At 29.5% G+C, this 16,417-nt stretch overlaps 1 protein-coding gene and 1 pseudogene across 1 annotated transcript in view; one reads left to right on the top strand and one right to left on the bottom strand.

Moving 5' to 3' along the window:
- LOC119608740 overlaps positions 1-16,417 on the top strand; it is an 88,303-nt gene that overhangs the window by 35,149 nt on the left and 36,737 nt on the right. The gene's annotated exons all lie outside the window — the stretch shown is intronic.
- LOC119608741 lies at positions 14,274-15,472 on the bottom strand (annotated as a pseudogene).

Here is a 16,417-nt window from a genome sequence, read left to right as displayed (position 1 = left end):
ATCATCACTATTGGATATTTAACTGGTCATTAAGAAAAATCAAATGGTCAATACATGCGGCAGTAAAAAGAGTCAGCATCGTCATCATTATCCTCATCAGCACCAACAGCAATAGCCATTTAGTTGTTTTGATGGTGTTGCATGAATCGATCGTAGATCGTTGAATGAGAGTGAGTGAATGAATGGCAATGACTACAACCATTAACTTGTCGCTCTGGCCACACATAATAAAACCAATACAAGCGTAATATTCACTATCCCACAAACAAAAAACCAAAAAAAGAAAAGTAAAACCAACCACATAATGTTGCAAGTGTTTGTCGCCAGTACACAAAATATACGAATATGTGAAAATTTCTTTAAAGAAACGCATCTGACCTGAATACATCTGTAAATGGCTAAAACTTGCCTTAACTAACTAATACTCGTAACAGTCAAATCATCGTCTTAAACCAGTCATCTTAACAACTTGCTACGAACAAACTCCAAACTCAAAACTCCAGCACCAACCATCAAGAGTTAACAAAAATATAAAAAGTAATAAAAAGAAACAAACAAAAAAAACTGGCTGTTAAAAATTTCCTTTTTGTTTATATGTTACAAAAAGGCTGCCTTAAGGCACTTGCACTTGCGCAGCTTTAAGTTGTCAACTCAATAACCAAAACAAGTTTGTCTTGCAACAACGCTGCAGCTACTTGTGGTGGAATGGTTAGTTTGAATTGGTTGAAAGGTTGGATTTAAATCTATAAATAAAGAACTTGGCAAAAATTATAAAATTATTTGACAATTTTCTATAAAGAGAGAATTAAACAATCATTCTCTCAAGAGATCTGATCGAACATTTTAAATTGAAAATTTAGCGAAAATTTTCTGCAATGAGAGAATTGGTCCAACAGTTTCTCCATGTGTATAATTGATTGATAGTTTTCTTAGCAAGAGGAAGCCTGAATCGAATATTTTCTGTAAATAAGGATTTGATCAAAAAATATATATATATAGAGATTTATATCGGATATTTTCTTTAAATTGAGATCGAAAAATTTCTTAAGAAAACATTTTCTTTAAACTAAAAGTGAATCAATAAGAGAGAATAAATCGAACTATTCTTTAATAGAGAGAATTGATCGAAAAAATTGTCTATAAAAAGAGAAATTTTCGAAATTTTGTATATAAAAAGATATATTTTAGAAAAAACATTATAAAGAAAAGAAATTTTCGAAAAAGAAACATTTTTAAAAAATTTTCAAAAAAAAAAAAAAAATCCATATGAAACATTTTCTATAAAAAGGGAAAGTTTTGAAAAATTTTTTATAATAAGGGACATTTTTGAAACATTTTCTATAAAAAGGGACATTTTTGAAACATTTTCTATAAAAAGGGACATTTTTGAAACATTTTCTATAAAAAGGGACATTTTTGAAACATTTTCTATAAAAAGGGACATTTTTGAAACATTTTCTATAAAAAGGGACATTTTTGAAACATTTTCTATAAAAAGAGAAATTTTTGAAACATTTTCTATAAAAAGAGAAATTTTTGAAACATTTTCTATAAAAAGAGAAATTTTTGAAACATTTTCTATAAAAAGAGAAATTTTTGAAAAATTTTCTATAAAAGAGAAATTTTTGAAAAATTTTCTATAAAAAGAGAAATTTTTGAAAAATTTTCTATAAAAAGAGAAATTTTTGAAAAATTTTCTATAAAAAGAGAAATTTTTGAAAAATTTTCTATAAAAAGAGAAATTTTTGAAAATTTTCTATAAAAAGAGAAATTTTTGAAAAATTTTCTATAAAAAGAGAAATTTTTGAAAAATTTTCTATAAAAAGAGAAATTTTTGAAAAATTTTCTATAAAAAGAGAAATTTTTGAAAAATTTTCTATAAAAGGAGAAATTTTTGAAAAATTTTCTATAAAAAGAGAAATTTTTGAAAAATTTTCTATAAAAAGAGAAATTTTTGAAAAATTTTCTATAAAAAGAGAAATTTTTGAAAAATTTTCTATAAAAAGAGAAATTTTTGAAAAATTTTCTATAAAAAGAGAAATTTTTGAAAAATTTTCTATAAAAAGAGAAATTTTTGAAAAATTTTCTATAAAAAGAGAAATTTTTGAAAAATTTTCTATAAAAAGAGAAATTTTTGAAAAATTTTCTGTAAAAGAGAAATTTTTTAAAAATTTTCTGTAAAAGAGAAATTTTTTAAAAATTTTCTGTAAAAGAGAAATTTTTAAAAATTTTCTATAAAAGAGAAATTTTTGAAAAATTTTCTATAAAAGAGAAATTTTTGAAAAATTTTCTATAAAAGAGAAATTTTTGAAAAATTTTCTATAAAAGAGAAATTTTTGAAAAATTTTCTATAAAAGAGAAATTTTTGAAAAATTTTCTATAAAAGAGAAATTTTTGAAAAATTTTCTATAAAAGAGAAATTTTTAAAAAATTTTCTATAAAAGAGAAATTTTTGAAAAATTGTCTATAAAAGAGAAATTTTTGAAAAATTTTCTGTAAAAGTGAAATTTTTTAAAAATTTTCTATAAAAAGTGAAATTTTCGAAAAATATTCTATAAAATGGGAAAATTTTTATAAAAAGAGAAAATTTTGAAAAACTTTCTATTAAAAGAGAAAATTGTCTATAAAAAGAGAGAATTTTGAAAATTTTTCTATAAAAAGGCAGAATTTTGAAACATTTTCTTAAAAATGAAGAATTTTTGAAAAATTTTCTTCAAAAAAGAGGAAAATTTTGAACATTTTTTTATATAAGGAGAGAAATTTTTTTATAAAAAAAGACATTTTTGAAAAATTTTTCTATAAAAAAATTTCTATATAAAGAGAATTTTTCGAAAATTTGTTTTAAAAAAATGTATAAAAAAAGAAAATGTTTATAAATTTTCTATAAAAAGAGACATTTTTATAAAAAGAGAAATTTTTGAAGAATTTTCTATAAAAAAGAAATGTTTGAAGAATTTTCTATAAAAAGAGAATTTTTCGAAAATTTGTTTTAAAAATAATTATAAAAAGAGAAAATGTTGATAAATTTTCTATAAAAAGAGACATTTTTGAAATTTTTATAAAAGGAGAAATTTTTGAAAAATTTTTATAAAAAGAGAAATTTTTGAAAAATTTTCTATAAAAAAAGAAATTTTTGAATTTTTTTCTATAAAATGTTTGAAAAATTTTCTAAAAAAAGGAAAATTTTCGAAAATTTGTGTTAAAAAAATTATATTTTCGAAAAAACCCAAAATTTCATAAGTTTTATATTAAATAGAGTCTTCGAATTTTCTAAAGAAATATTGATTTTTTTAAACATTTCATAAAAAAAAAAATTTCGAACATTTTTTTATAAAATTAGAAAAAAGAAAATTTAGAAAAAAGGGAAATTTTCTTAAAAAGCAAAGAAAACTTCAAAGAATGTATATAAAAAGTTAAATTTTACCAAATTTCTTTAAGAAAAAGAAAATTTCAAAATTTTTTTATAAAAAAGAGAAATTTTCAATAATTTTCTGTTAAAGATGTCTGTTATAAGGAAGAGTGTCTTTTAGTTTTGACGACCAATCATTATTTTGTTTATATTTTCTCTAAAGTCTCTCTCTGCCCACTGTGTTGAATAATTTTAGCGTTATGACCACTTTTTTATAAGCTTTACATACTTCAATAATCATGTCAATATGCAACTTCCACATCCTTACATGTCTTCTTCTTGCAACCAACTAACCAAACACACACACACATTTCTTATTTTTGGACTTTATACTCCATAAACTATTTATGTTTTTATGTGTTATTGGTATAATTTGTTTTTTTTTCTTGCAAAACTTTTCCATTTCTTAATGTTTATGTTTTTCTCTTCGGCGGCCCCACTTAAATTTAACGATATCAAATTGGAAAAAAATCATTTGAATTTGGTCATAAAAGCCAAGTACTCCTCTAAACTAGTGTCTCGTATAGATTTGAAGGAAAAAAAAACAAACTTGTTGCTGAAATATCTCACGTTATATTAACACATTTTCCTATATAATTTTTTTTGTGTTTTGTGATGTGGGGCTGTTGGCAACTAGTTTTCCATTGACTTCTCAACCATGTAACTCTTGTTTGGCAAAATATTTAATTAATTTTTAAATTTTTTATTTTTATTTATTGTTGTTGTTTTTTTTCTTACAGAGTGTGTAAGCCATTTCATTTTATTTTCGATTTTATAGGCAACCAGTTCAAGTTTAGTGTTGGTAAATTATATGTAAAGATTTTTTTCTTTTACTGGATTTTGTATTTGGTGTTTATAACTTTTCCTCTATGTGATGTAATTTAATGTAGAAAAAATATATAAAAATTAATACATAATGATTTTGGTATTTAATTAAATGGGAGTTAATAACGTGTTGATTTACTTTCACTTAATCAGCTCATTATTGGCGGGATTAAAAAATAATAAATATTTATGTGAAATATTTGAAAATTTTGCAAGGTATTGGAGAAAATCGATTTAATTTAAACAAATAAATATGTAATGGAGTTTTTCCAACATAACTCTGAATATACACTAAGGTCTGATAATGTTATTATCTGCACTATAGATTAGACCAATGATTAGACATAGACTAGTCTAGTATAGACTAGTCTATAGTCTAGTCTATAGTCTAGTCTATAGTCTAGTCTATAGTCTAGTCTATAGTCTAGTCTATAGTCTAGTCTATAGTCTAGTCTATAGTCTAGTCTATAGTCTAGTCTAGTCTAGTCTATAGTCTAGTCTATAGTCTAGTCTATAGTCTAGTCTATAGTCTAGTCTATAGTCTAGTCTATAGTCTAGTCTATAGTCTAGTCTTATAGTCAGTCTATAGTCTAGTCTATAGTCTAGTCTATAGTCTAGTCTATAGATCTAGTCTATAGTCTAGTCTATAGTCTAGTCTATAGTCTAGTCTATAGTCTAGTCTATAGTCTAGTCTATAGTCTAGTCTATAGTCCTAGTCTATAGTCTAGTCTATAGTCTAGTCTATAGTCTAGTCTATAGTCCTAGTCTATAGTCTAGTCTATAGTCTAGTCTATAGTCTAGTCTATAGTCTAGTCTATAGTCTAGTCTATAGTCTAGTCTATAGTCTAGTCTATAGTCTAGTCTATAGTCTAGTCTATAGTCTAGTCTATCTATAGTCTAGTCCTATAGTCTAGTCTATAGTCTAGTCTATAGTCTAGTCTATAGTCTAGTCTATAGTCTAGTCTATAGTCTAGTCTATAGTCTAGTGTCTAGTCTATAGTCTAGTCTATAGTCTAGTCTATAGTCTAGTCTATAGTCTAGTCTATAGTCTAGTCTATAGTCTAGTCTAGTCTATAGTCTAGTCTAGTCTATAGTCTAGTCTATAGTCTAGTCTATAGTCTAGTCTATAGTATAGTCTATAGTCTAGTCTATAATCTAGTCTATAGTCTAGTCATAGTCTAGTCTATAGTCTAGTCTATAGTCTAGTCTATAGTCTAGTCTATAGTCTAGTCTATAGTCTAGTCTATAGTCTAGTCTATAGTCTAGTCTATAGTCTAGTCTATAGTCTAGTCTATAGTCTAGTCTATAGTCTAGTCTATAGTCTAGTCTATAGTCTAGTCTATAGTCTAGTCTATAGTCTAGTCTATAGTCTAGTCTATAGTCTAGTCTATAGTCTAGTCTATAGTCTAGTCTATAGTCTAGTCTAGAGTCTAGTCTATAGTCTAGTCTATAGTCTAGTCTATAGTCTAGTCTATAGTCTAGTCTATAGTCTAGTCTATAGTCTAGTCTATAGTCTAGTCTATAGTCTAGTCTATAGTCTAGTCTATAGTCTAGTCTAGTCTAGTCTAGTCTAGTCTATAGTCTAGTCTATAGTCTAGTCTATAGTCTAGTCTATAGTCTAGTCTATAGTCTAGTCTATAGTCTAGTCTATAGTCTAGTCTATAGTCTAGTCTATAGTCTAGTTTATAGTCTAGTCTATAGTCTAGTCTATAGTCTAGTCTATAGTCTAGTCTAGTGTATAGTCTAGTCGATAGTCTTGGCTATAGTCTAGTCTATCGTCTAGTCTACAATCCACTCTAAAGTATATTCTACAGTCTAGACTATATTATTATCAATGTTATTCATATCTATGTTTTTCATTGAAAATTAACAAAATTTAAAAATAAAAACGCTCATGGCCTTTAACACAATAATATTTTTTTTTTTCAAAATACTCAAATATGGTTATATTGCCAGCAGAGGAGTATTGTATTCAAGTAATTTCAATATTTCCAACCATAAATGGTAAAAATAGTTTAACAATAACCGAATCATGATGATTTTGTTATCACAAAAGCAGCTCAAGCCATAAACTTTTTTAAGCTCATTGTTCAATGATGCTTTAATAGATTTTCTCTACACTTTTCTAATCTTAAAATGAATTAGCTTTTTTCAATTACTTTTTCATTTCCTTTATAATCGATTTTTTTAATATATTTTAAATTGTTTTCAATTGCATAATAAAGATTATAGATAATTTTTATTTATTGTTATAATTATTGGCTTAATCTAAGCTGTCCAAATGTTTTTCTTGTCTAAAAAGTGTGTTTGTTTTTATTATGGTATTGAAAATTAATTGTAGATTAATTAATTATTGAAATGTTGAAAAATATTTCCAAACTAAGCCGTAACATTAGACCTTATAAGTAATTAGAGGTTTTTGTTTGATAATTATTAAAGCTGAAAGCAGGGATGGAATATTCCATACAATTAAAACGGTCATTCTTAATTTCTAAATTAGAGTAGTCGTTAGTTTAATCTATAGTCTAGTCTAAAGTCTAGTCTAAAGTCTAGTCTAAAGTCTAGTCTAAAGTCTAGTCTAAAGTCTAGTCTAAAGTCTAGTCTAAAGTCTAGTCTAAAGTCTAGACTAGATTATAGACTAGACTATACACTAGACAAGAAATTTCTATACATTAAAAAATTAATTATTAATTTCAGACATTCTTCATAATAAATCGTTTTCCTCATAACTAGCGATTAAAATGCAATCACTGCTAGAAAAAAAACCCTGACAGTAAACTTGCCTCACCATATATGCCACATATTGTTGTAAGGAAAACTTATAAATAATAATCTCTATATACATATATTTATTGTAAGGCAAAATAAATAATTTTCAATAAGGAAAAAATTATGGTTTATAAGTGCTAACAGACACACACACACGACCAGAAAATGACTAAAAAAGGTAAACTAAATAAATTTCATAAAAGTTCAACTAAAAATGGTTTTGATGTTTGTTCATAGTATTGTTGGGGAAATAAAACACTTGTTTTAACAACAACTAACTAACAGATTGCCTCAAACAGAAGTAGATTCCGATTTCTATATTTATAAGATTTATTTATTTGTTTGTTTCTTTTTATTTTCCATTAACGAAACACAATGCAGGTGTTAACGCCAATTATTGTTGCATTTAATGCAACTTTGATTTTCTTCTATTTTACTTCGGCTTCTGTTTCTGTTTCTTAACACAAGCTAGACTGTGTGTGTCTTCAACATTAATCTGTTTGGATTTTATGTATGGGGCTCTAAAGGAGCCAGCCTCACAGCGCTGTACAGCTGTTTGTAATAATAGTTTTGAAAATAAATATAAAATTATTTATTATACGCAATTTAGATTATAATAAAGTTACCAAATATGTAATTTTGTTTAATTATCTCTTACTTTTTGTTTAAATTTTATCATAAAAATCTTTTAAAATGTATATCGCGTAAATACAGAAATATTTGTAATTTTCACTTTATTTCTTTTGCAAATTCATTAGACTAGACTTTAGGCTAGACTATAGACTAGACTATAGACTAGACTTTAGGCTAGACTATAGACTAGACTATAGACTAGACTTTAGGCTAGACTGTAGACTAAACTATAGACTAGACTATAGACTAGACTATAGACTAGACTATAGACTAGACTATAGACTAGACTATAGACTAGACTATAGACTAGACTATAGACTAGACTATAGACTAGACTATAGACTAGACTATAGACTAGACTATAGACTAGACTATAGACTAGACTATAGACTAGACTATAGACTAGACTATAGACTAGACTATAGACTAGACTATAGACTAGACTATAGACTAGACTATAGACTAGACTATAGACTAGACTATAGACTAGACTATAGACTAGACTATAGACTAGACTATAGACTAGACTATAGACTAGACTATAGACTAGACTATAGACTAGACTATAGACTAGACTATAGACTAGACTATAGACTAGACTATAGACTAGACTATAGACTAGACTATAGACTAGACTATAGACTAGACTATAGACTAGACTATAGACTAGACTATAGACTAGACTATAAACTAGACTATAGACTAGACTATAGACTAGACTATAGACGAGACTAGACTATAGACTAGACTAGACTAGACTAGACTATAGACTAGACTATAGACTAGACTATAGACTAGACTATAGACTAGACTATAGACTAGACTATAGACTAGACTATAGACTAGACTATAGACTAGACTATAAACTAGACTATAGACTAGACTATAGACTAGACTATAGACGAGACTAGACTATAGACTAGACTATAGACTAGACTAGACTATAGACTAGACTATAGACTAGACTATAGACTAGACTATAGACTAGACTATAGACTAGACTATAGACTAGACTATAGACTAGACTATAGACTAGACTATAGACTAGACTATAGACTAGACTATAGACTAGACTATAGACTAGACTATAGACTAGACTATAGACTAGACTATAGACTAGACTATAGACTAGACTATAGACTAGACTATAGACTAGACTATAGACTAGACTATAGACTAGACTATAGACTAGACTATAGACTAGACTATAGACTAGACTATAGACTAGACTATAGACTAGACTATAGACTAGACTATAGACTAGACTATAGACTAGACTATAGACTAGACTATAGACTACACTATAGGCTAGACTATAGACTACACTATAGACTAGACTATAGACTAGACTATAGGCTAGACTATAGACTAGACTATAGACTAGACTATAGACTAGACTATAGACTAGACTATAGACTAGACTAGACTATAGACTAGACTATAGACTAGACTATAGACTAGACTATAGACTAGACTAGACTATAGACTAGACTATAGACTAGACTATAGACTAGACTATAGACTAGACTCTAGACTAGACTATAGACTAGACTATAGACTAGACTATAGACTAGACTAGACTATAGACTAGACTATAGACTAGACTATAGACTAGACTATAGACTAGACTATAGACTAGACTATAGACTAGACTATAGACTAGACTATAGACTAGACTATACACTAGACTATAGACTAGACTATAGACTAGACTCTAGACTGACTATAGACTAGACTATAGACTAGACTATAGACTACACTAGACAGACTATAGACTAGACTATAGACTAGACTATAGACTAGACTAGACTATAGACTAGACTATAGACTAGACTATAGACTAGACTATAGACTAGACTATAGACGACTAGACTATAGACTAGACTATAGACTAGACTATAGACTAGACTATAGACTAGGCTATAGACTAGACTATAGACTAGACTATAGACTAGACTATAGACTATAGACTATACTAGAGACTAGACTATAGACTAGACTATAGACTAGACTATAGACTAGACTATGACTACACTATAGGCTAGACTATAGACTACACTATAGACTACACTATAGACTAGACTATAGCTAGACTATAGACTAGACTATAGACTAGACTATAGAGACTATATACTAGACTATAGACTAGACTAGACTATAGACTAGACTATAGACTAGACCATAGACTAGACTATAGACTAGACTATAGACTAGACTATAGACTAGACTATAGACTAGACTATAGACTAGACTATAGACTAGACTATAGACTAGACTATAGACTAGACTATAGACTAGACTATAGACTAGACTATAGACTAGACTATAGACTAGACTATAGACTAGACTATAGACTAGACTATAGACTAGACTATAGACTAGACTATAGACTAGACTATAGACTAGACTATAGACTAGACTATAGACTAGACTATAGACTAGACTATAGACTAGACTATAGACTAGACTATACACTAGACTATAGACTAGACTATAGACTAGACTATAGACTAGACTATAGACTAGACTATAGACTAGACTATACACTAGACTATAGACTAGACTATAGACTAGACTATAGACTAGACTATAGACTAGACTATAGACTAGACTATAGACTAGACTATAGACTAGACTATAGACTAGACTATAGACTAGACTATAGACTAGACTATAGACTAGACTATAGACTAGACTATAGACTAGACTATAGACTAGACTATAGACTAGACTATAGACTAGACTATAGACTAGACTATAGACTAGACTATAGACTAGACTATAGACTAGACTATAGACTAGACTATAGACTAGACTATAGACTAGACTATAGACTAGACTATAGACTAGACTATAGACTAGACTATAGACTAGACTATAGACTAGACTATAGACTAGACTATAGACTAGACTATAGACTAGACTATAGACTAGACTATAGACTAGACTATAGACTAGACTATAGACTAGACTATAGACTAGACTATAGACTAGACTATAGACTAGACTATAGACTAGACTATAGACTAGACTATAGACGACATAGACTAGACTATAGACTAGACTATAGACTAGACTATAGACTAGACTATAGACTAGACTATAGACTAGACTATAGACTAGACTATAGACGACTAGACTATAGACTAGACTAGACTATACTAGACTAGACTATAGACTAGACTATAGACTAGACTATAGACTAGACTATAGACTAGACTATAGACTAGACTATAGACTAGACTATAGACTAGACTATAGACTAACTATAGACTAGACTATAGACTAGACTATAGACTAGACTATAGACTAGACTATAGACTAGACTATAGACTAGACTATAGACTAGACTATAGACTAGACTATAGACTAGACTATAGACTAGACTATAGACTAGACTATAGACTAGACTATAGACTAGACTATAGACTAGACTATAGACTAGACTATAGACTAGACTATAGACTAGACTATAGACTAGACTATAGACTAGACTATAGACTAGACTATAGACTAGACTATAGACTAGACTATAGACTAGACTATAGACTAGACTATAGACTAGACTATAGACTAGGCTATAGACTAGACTATAGACTAGACTATAGACTAGACTATAGACTAGACTATAGACTAGACTATAGACTAGACTATAGACTAGACTATAGACTAGACTATAGACTAGACTATAGACTAGACTATAGACTAGACTATAGACTAGACTATAGACTAGACTATAGACTAGACTATAGACTAGACTATAGACTAGACTATAGACTAGAGTATAGACTAGACCAACGGTTCCCAAATGGGGGTCCGCGGACCCCTAGTGGTCCGTAGTAAAATCCTAGGGGGTCCGCGAAGACGAACGAAAAAAAACCATGAATAAACAATATTCTGCTTTTATATGTATGTACAAATATCTCCAATTTTTGTGCAATAATCCCAAATTTTTTGGTGACTTTTGAATTTATTTTTTCGGTTGTTTATCAGGAAGAAGCTAAGCCCTACAAATTTATTGTATAACTTTTATAAAGTAAAGTATTGCGTGATTTGTAATTTTTATTTCCTGTATGTACTGAAATAATGGTTTTTATTCAGACAAATAATACTCTGCCTTACAATTAAATTAGGGATACTGGTATTCCAGAGTATGAAGTTCAATTCAAAGACAAGCTTATTATTGTTGAAAGGACTAAAATTATATATTTTCAAAACAGAGGTGACTCTTTATGCATCTCTTTATAAATATTCCAATCCGACGTGATACACAGATTTTAGCTTGATTTTGTCGACCAATACATATTATTAAATTAACATCAGAAAATCCATAGCGTTTCGCGTAAATATGTAGCCAAAAACCATGAAGTAAAATAATTCGTTGGTATTTTAAAATTCAAATTTAAGTTCCAAATTCACAGTACTTTAACAATGAGTTCAAATCATATATTATGCGGATAACGCATTCCTCAACAACATAGAAGAAGTCCAACTTTCTTATATTATTTTCCCGAAAACTTAGCTCACTTACTCAGTTCACCCTTTGCAATCGCAACAAATTTTTGAAACGTGACTCCTTAAGCACATGTGACAATATTTGATAAAGAAACCTTTTCGTACCTTGAAGAAAAATGAACATGAATGATCTCACGATCATAAAATGAAACATCATGTTAACATATCAACAAAGAAGTCATTCTATCTTCAAAACATGCAATTGAAAACCTATCTGAAACATTATATATTCTCAATGTACGGGAATATTTTATAGATATGACATCTCTACATTTATTAGGTCAATTTTCGCATGGACAATTATTTAGAACAATAGAATATCAAAATATTTATGGGGGTCCGCGAAATTAAATAAGTTCTTCAAGGGGTCCGCGAAGTAAAAATCGGTGGGAACCGCTGGACTAGACTATAGACTAGACTATAGGCTAGACTATAGACTACACTATAGACTAGACTATAGACTAGACTATAGGCTAGACTATAGACTAGACTATAGACTAGACTATAGACTAGACTATAGACTAGACTATAGACTAGACTATAGACTAGACTATAGACTAGACTATAGAATAGACTATAGACTAGACTATAGACTAGACTAGACTATAGACTAGACTAGACTAGACTATAGACTAGACTAGACTAGACTATAGACTAGACTATAGACTAGACTATAGACTAGACTATAGACTAGACTATAGACTAGACTATAGACTAGACTATAGACTAGACTATAGACTAGACTATAGACTAGACTATAGACTAGACTATAGACTAGACTATAGACTAGACTATAGACTAGACCATAGACTAGACTATAGACTAGACTATAGACTAGACTATAGACTAGACTATAGACTAGACTATAGACTAGACTATAGACTATAGACTAGACTATAGACTAGACTATAGACTAGACTATAGACTAGACTATAGACTAGACTATAGACTAGACTATAGACCAGACTATAGACTAGACTATAGATAGACTATAGACTAGACTATAGACTAGACTATAGACTAGACTATAGACCAGACTATAGACTAGACTATAGACCAGACTATAGACCAGACTATAGACTAGACTATAGACTAGACTATAGACTAGACTATAGACTAGACTATAGACTAGACTATAGACTAGACTATAGACTAGACTATAGACTAGACTATAGACTAGACTATAGACTAGACTATAGACTAGACTATAGACTAGACTATAGACTAGACTATAGACTAGACTATAGACTAGACTATAGACTAGACTATAGACTAGACTATAGACTAGACTATAGACTAGACTATAGACTAGACTATAGACTAGACTATAGACTAGACTATAGACTAGACTATAGACTAGACTATAGACTAGACTATAGACTAGACTATAGACTAGACTATAGACTAGACTATAGACTAGACTATAGACTAGACTATAGACTAGACTATAGACTAGACTATAGACTAGACTATAGACTAGACTATAGACTAGACTATAGACTAGACTATAGACTAGACTATAGACTAGACTATAGACTAGACTATAGACTAGACTATAGACTAGACTATAGACTAGACTATAGACTAGACTATAGACTAGACTATAGACTAGACTATAGACTAGACTATAGACTAGACTATAGACTAGACTATAGACTAGACTATAGACTAGACTATAGACTAGACTATAGACTAGACTATAGACTAGACTATAGACTAGACTATAGACTAGACTATAGACTAGACTATAGACTAGACTATAGACTAGACTATAGACTAGACTATAGACTAGACTATAGACTAGACTATAGACTAGACTATAGACTAGACTATAGACGAGACTATAGACGAGACTATAGATTAGACTATAGACTAGACTATAGACTAGACTATAGACTAGACTATAGACTAGACTATAGACTAGACTATAGACTAGACTATAGACTAGACTATAGACGAGACTATAGACGAGACTATAGATTAGACTATAGACTAGACTATAGACTAGACTATAGACTAGACTATAGACTAGACTATAGACTAGATATAGACTACAATATAGACTAGACTATGTTTCATTTTTTCTAAAAAATTTGTCGAAGAGAAAAATATAGAAACAAAGTACTTTTTGTGATAAAAATTTATATTAATTTTAAAAAATTCATTAATCAATTCCATTTTCTTTTAATTTCAGGTAAGTTTCTACGATTTTTTTAAACAATTTTATATCTTTTGGTAAGTTTGTATAAATTCGGAACTATTTTATGCCTATTATCTATTTAAACAATTTCAGAAAGTTTGGCAAATTTCTTCAGGGCCGGGTAGTAAGTAGGGATCTACAACCTCTGTTGCTTCTGAAGTAATGTAATTGGATGTTGCGGAAGTGGGCTCAATTTCTGTGGTACTTGTGCAGGTGCTAAGGTGGTATTTGTCGTAGTGGTGGGTTGTGGTGTTGTAGTCGTGGTCGTTGTGGTGGTCGTAGTTGGTGGATTAGGTTTTGCACGACCATCTAAACAATCTTGTAGGTTGCGATAGTTGGCAGCTGTGGATTCGACATAACTACGTTCGGCAATCTACAGCACTGTTCATGACGCAAATCTACAGTACGATACTTTTCTTGCATTATACTGGCATATTCGGAGGCATTGCCGGAAATGCTATAGACGGCTTAGTGTTGTTGGCTCCCTGAAATTAAAGATATTATCAGTTATCACTTAAATTTTTCCTTGATTTTACAATTTAATTGTAACAATTATTCCGATTTCATCAACTTGATGCAACTTTCCAACTAAAAATACTCACAATTCTCGCATGACAATTAAAAACTTCCAAAGTCGTATTAAGACCGTCACACGTGGACAAACGTTTGCAAATGCCTTGAGATGTTTCAACCTATAGCAATACGTTTATCAATCATTTCAGCCTCAATGGTTTGACGACCCGCTTTAGCATCCAATAAACACTGATTATAATCCCTGCCATAGACCTCTCCCACTGTATTCGATTTTACAATATAATCAGAAAAACAGGCCATTGATACAGCAGGATCTTGAGTAGCCAAACGGGATCTAAAGAAAAGACTGGCCAAATTTTGTGGATTTGGTCCAGACATGGGATAGACACCGTAGGCCAAATGCACTAAAGCACAGGTCCATACACAATTAAACACAAACTTTTCATATTTTTCACAAAAATTTTTTTGTAACACTTAAAAACCAAATGCCGTTATTTTACCGTTAGTAATGCAAGCGATTTGCTTTCGTTCGAAAATTACCGTTAAAGACTGTTCCACTTTAGTGAAATTATCATTATTCTTATAGTCTCTACTTTCATCTGCTTCTCTGACCGCTGAGGACGATTTATTTAATCTTTGCAATCACTTTGTCATTTGATTATTCCTTATCTTTAATTAAATATTAGCAAATATTTTATGGCAATCTTCTTAGTGGGTGGGGGCTGGGTATTTTACTCTTCTTATCAGTTTAAAAATCATCTTTATAATTAGTTTATTTACCAGGTTACTAGTGCTGCTACTGCTGCTATTATTTTGATTACGTTTACCAAGATATTTACTATCAATATGACATATTTTATGGTTTATCTTAAAATCAATTTTTTTGCAGGTGGTAATATGCACTTAATCTATCATGTAAGAGAAAATTTTAAGCAAATTTCACCCCCATACTTATAGTCCGTCATTTTTCTTAAAATGTTCAGATGAATATTAAAGTTCTTTGTGCAAAAATTAAAGAATCTAATTCTATTCGTTTCCAAGATAAACGAATTTTTGTATTTAATTCATATGGAAGGTGCCACGCCTCCTGTTGCAAGTCCGTCCGCTTTTTGTCCTAAATAATTATATTGACACTAAAGTGGCTTCGACAAAATTTGAGCACTCTAACTGTTATATTTTCTCTGGTATACTGATTTAATATTTTCTGCCACGCCTACTTTCCGCCCATTTTTTTCCATAAATTGTCTACTCTAGCTGTTGCAGTTTCAGACATATGCGACTTTTAATACTTATTTTGTATGTGGGCGTGACTCCTCGCCCACTTGGAATGAAAGACATACAGGACCAGCCGTTTAGTTGTCTATAAAGTCCAAACAAGCAAACATACAAACACAAATTCATTAGATTTAAAAAAAAATTCTCTTTTTATAGAACAACTTTCAAAATTTTCTCTTTTTAATAGAAATTTTCAAATTTCTTTCATAAAAATGATAAAGATTTCCTTTTTTTAAAACTTCTGTTTCTTATAGAAA

The sequence above is a fragment of the Lucilia sericata genome, unplaced genomic scaffold (genome assembly GCF_015586225.1).
Source record: "Lucilia sericata isolate MDLA Ls3-8-SP2 unplaced genomic scaffold, ASM1558622v1 Contig000878F_arrow, whole genome shotgun sequence".
NCBI lineage: Eukaryota > Metazoa > Arthropoda > Insecta > Diptera > Calliphoridae > Lucilia > Lucilia sericata.
Note: the sequence above shows the minus strand (reverse complement) of the source record. Positions and strands in the feature narration are given on the sequence as shown.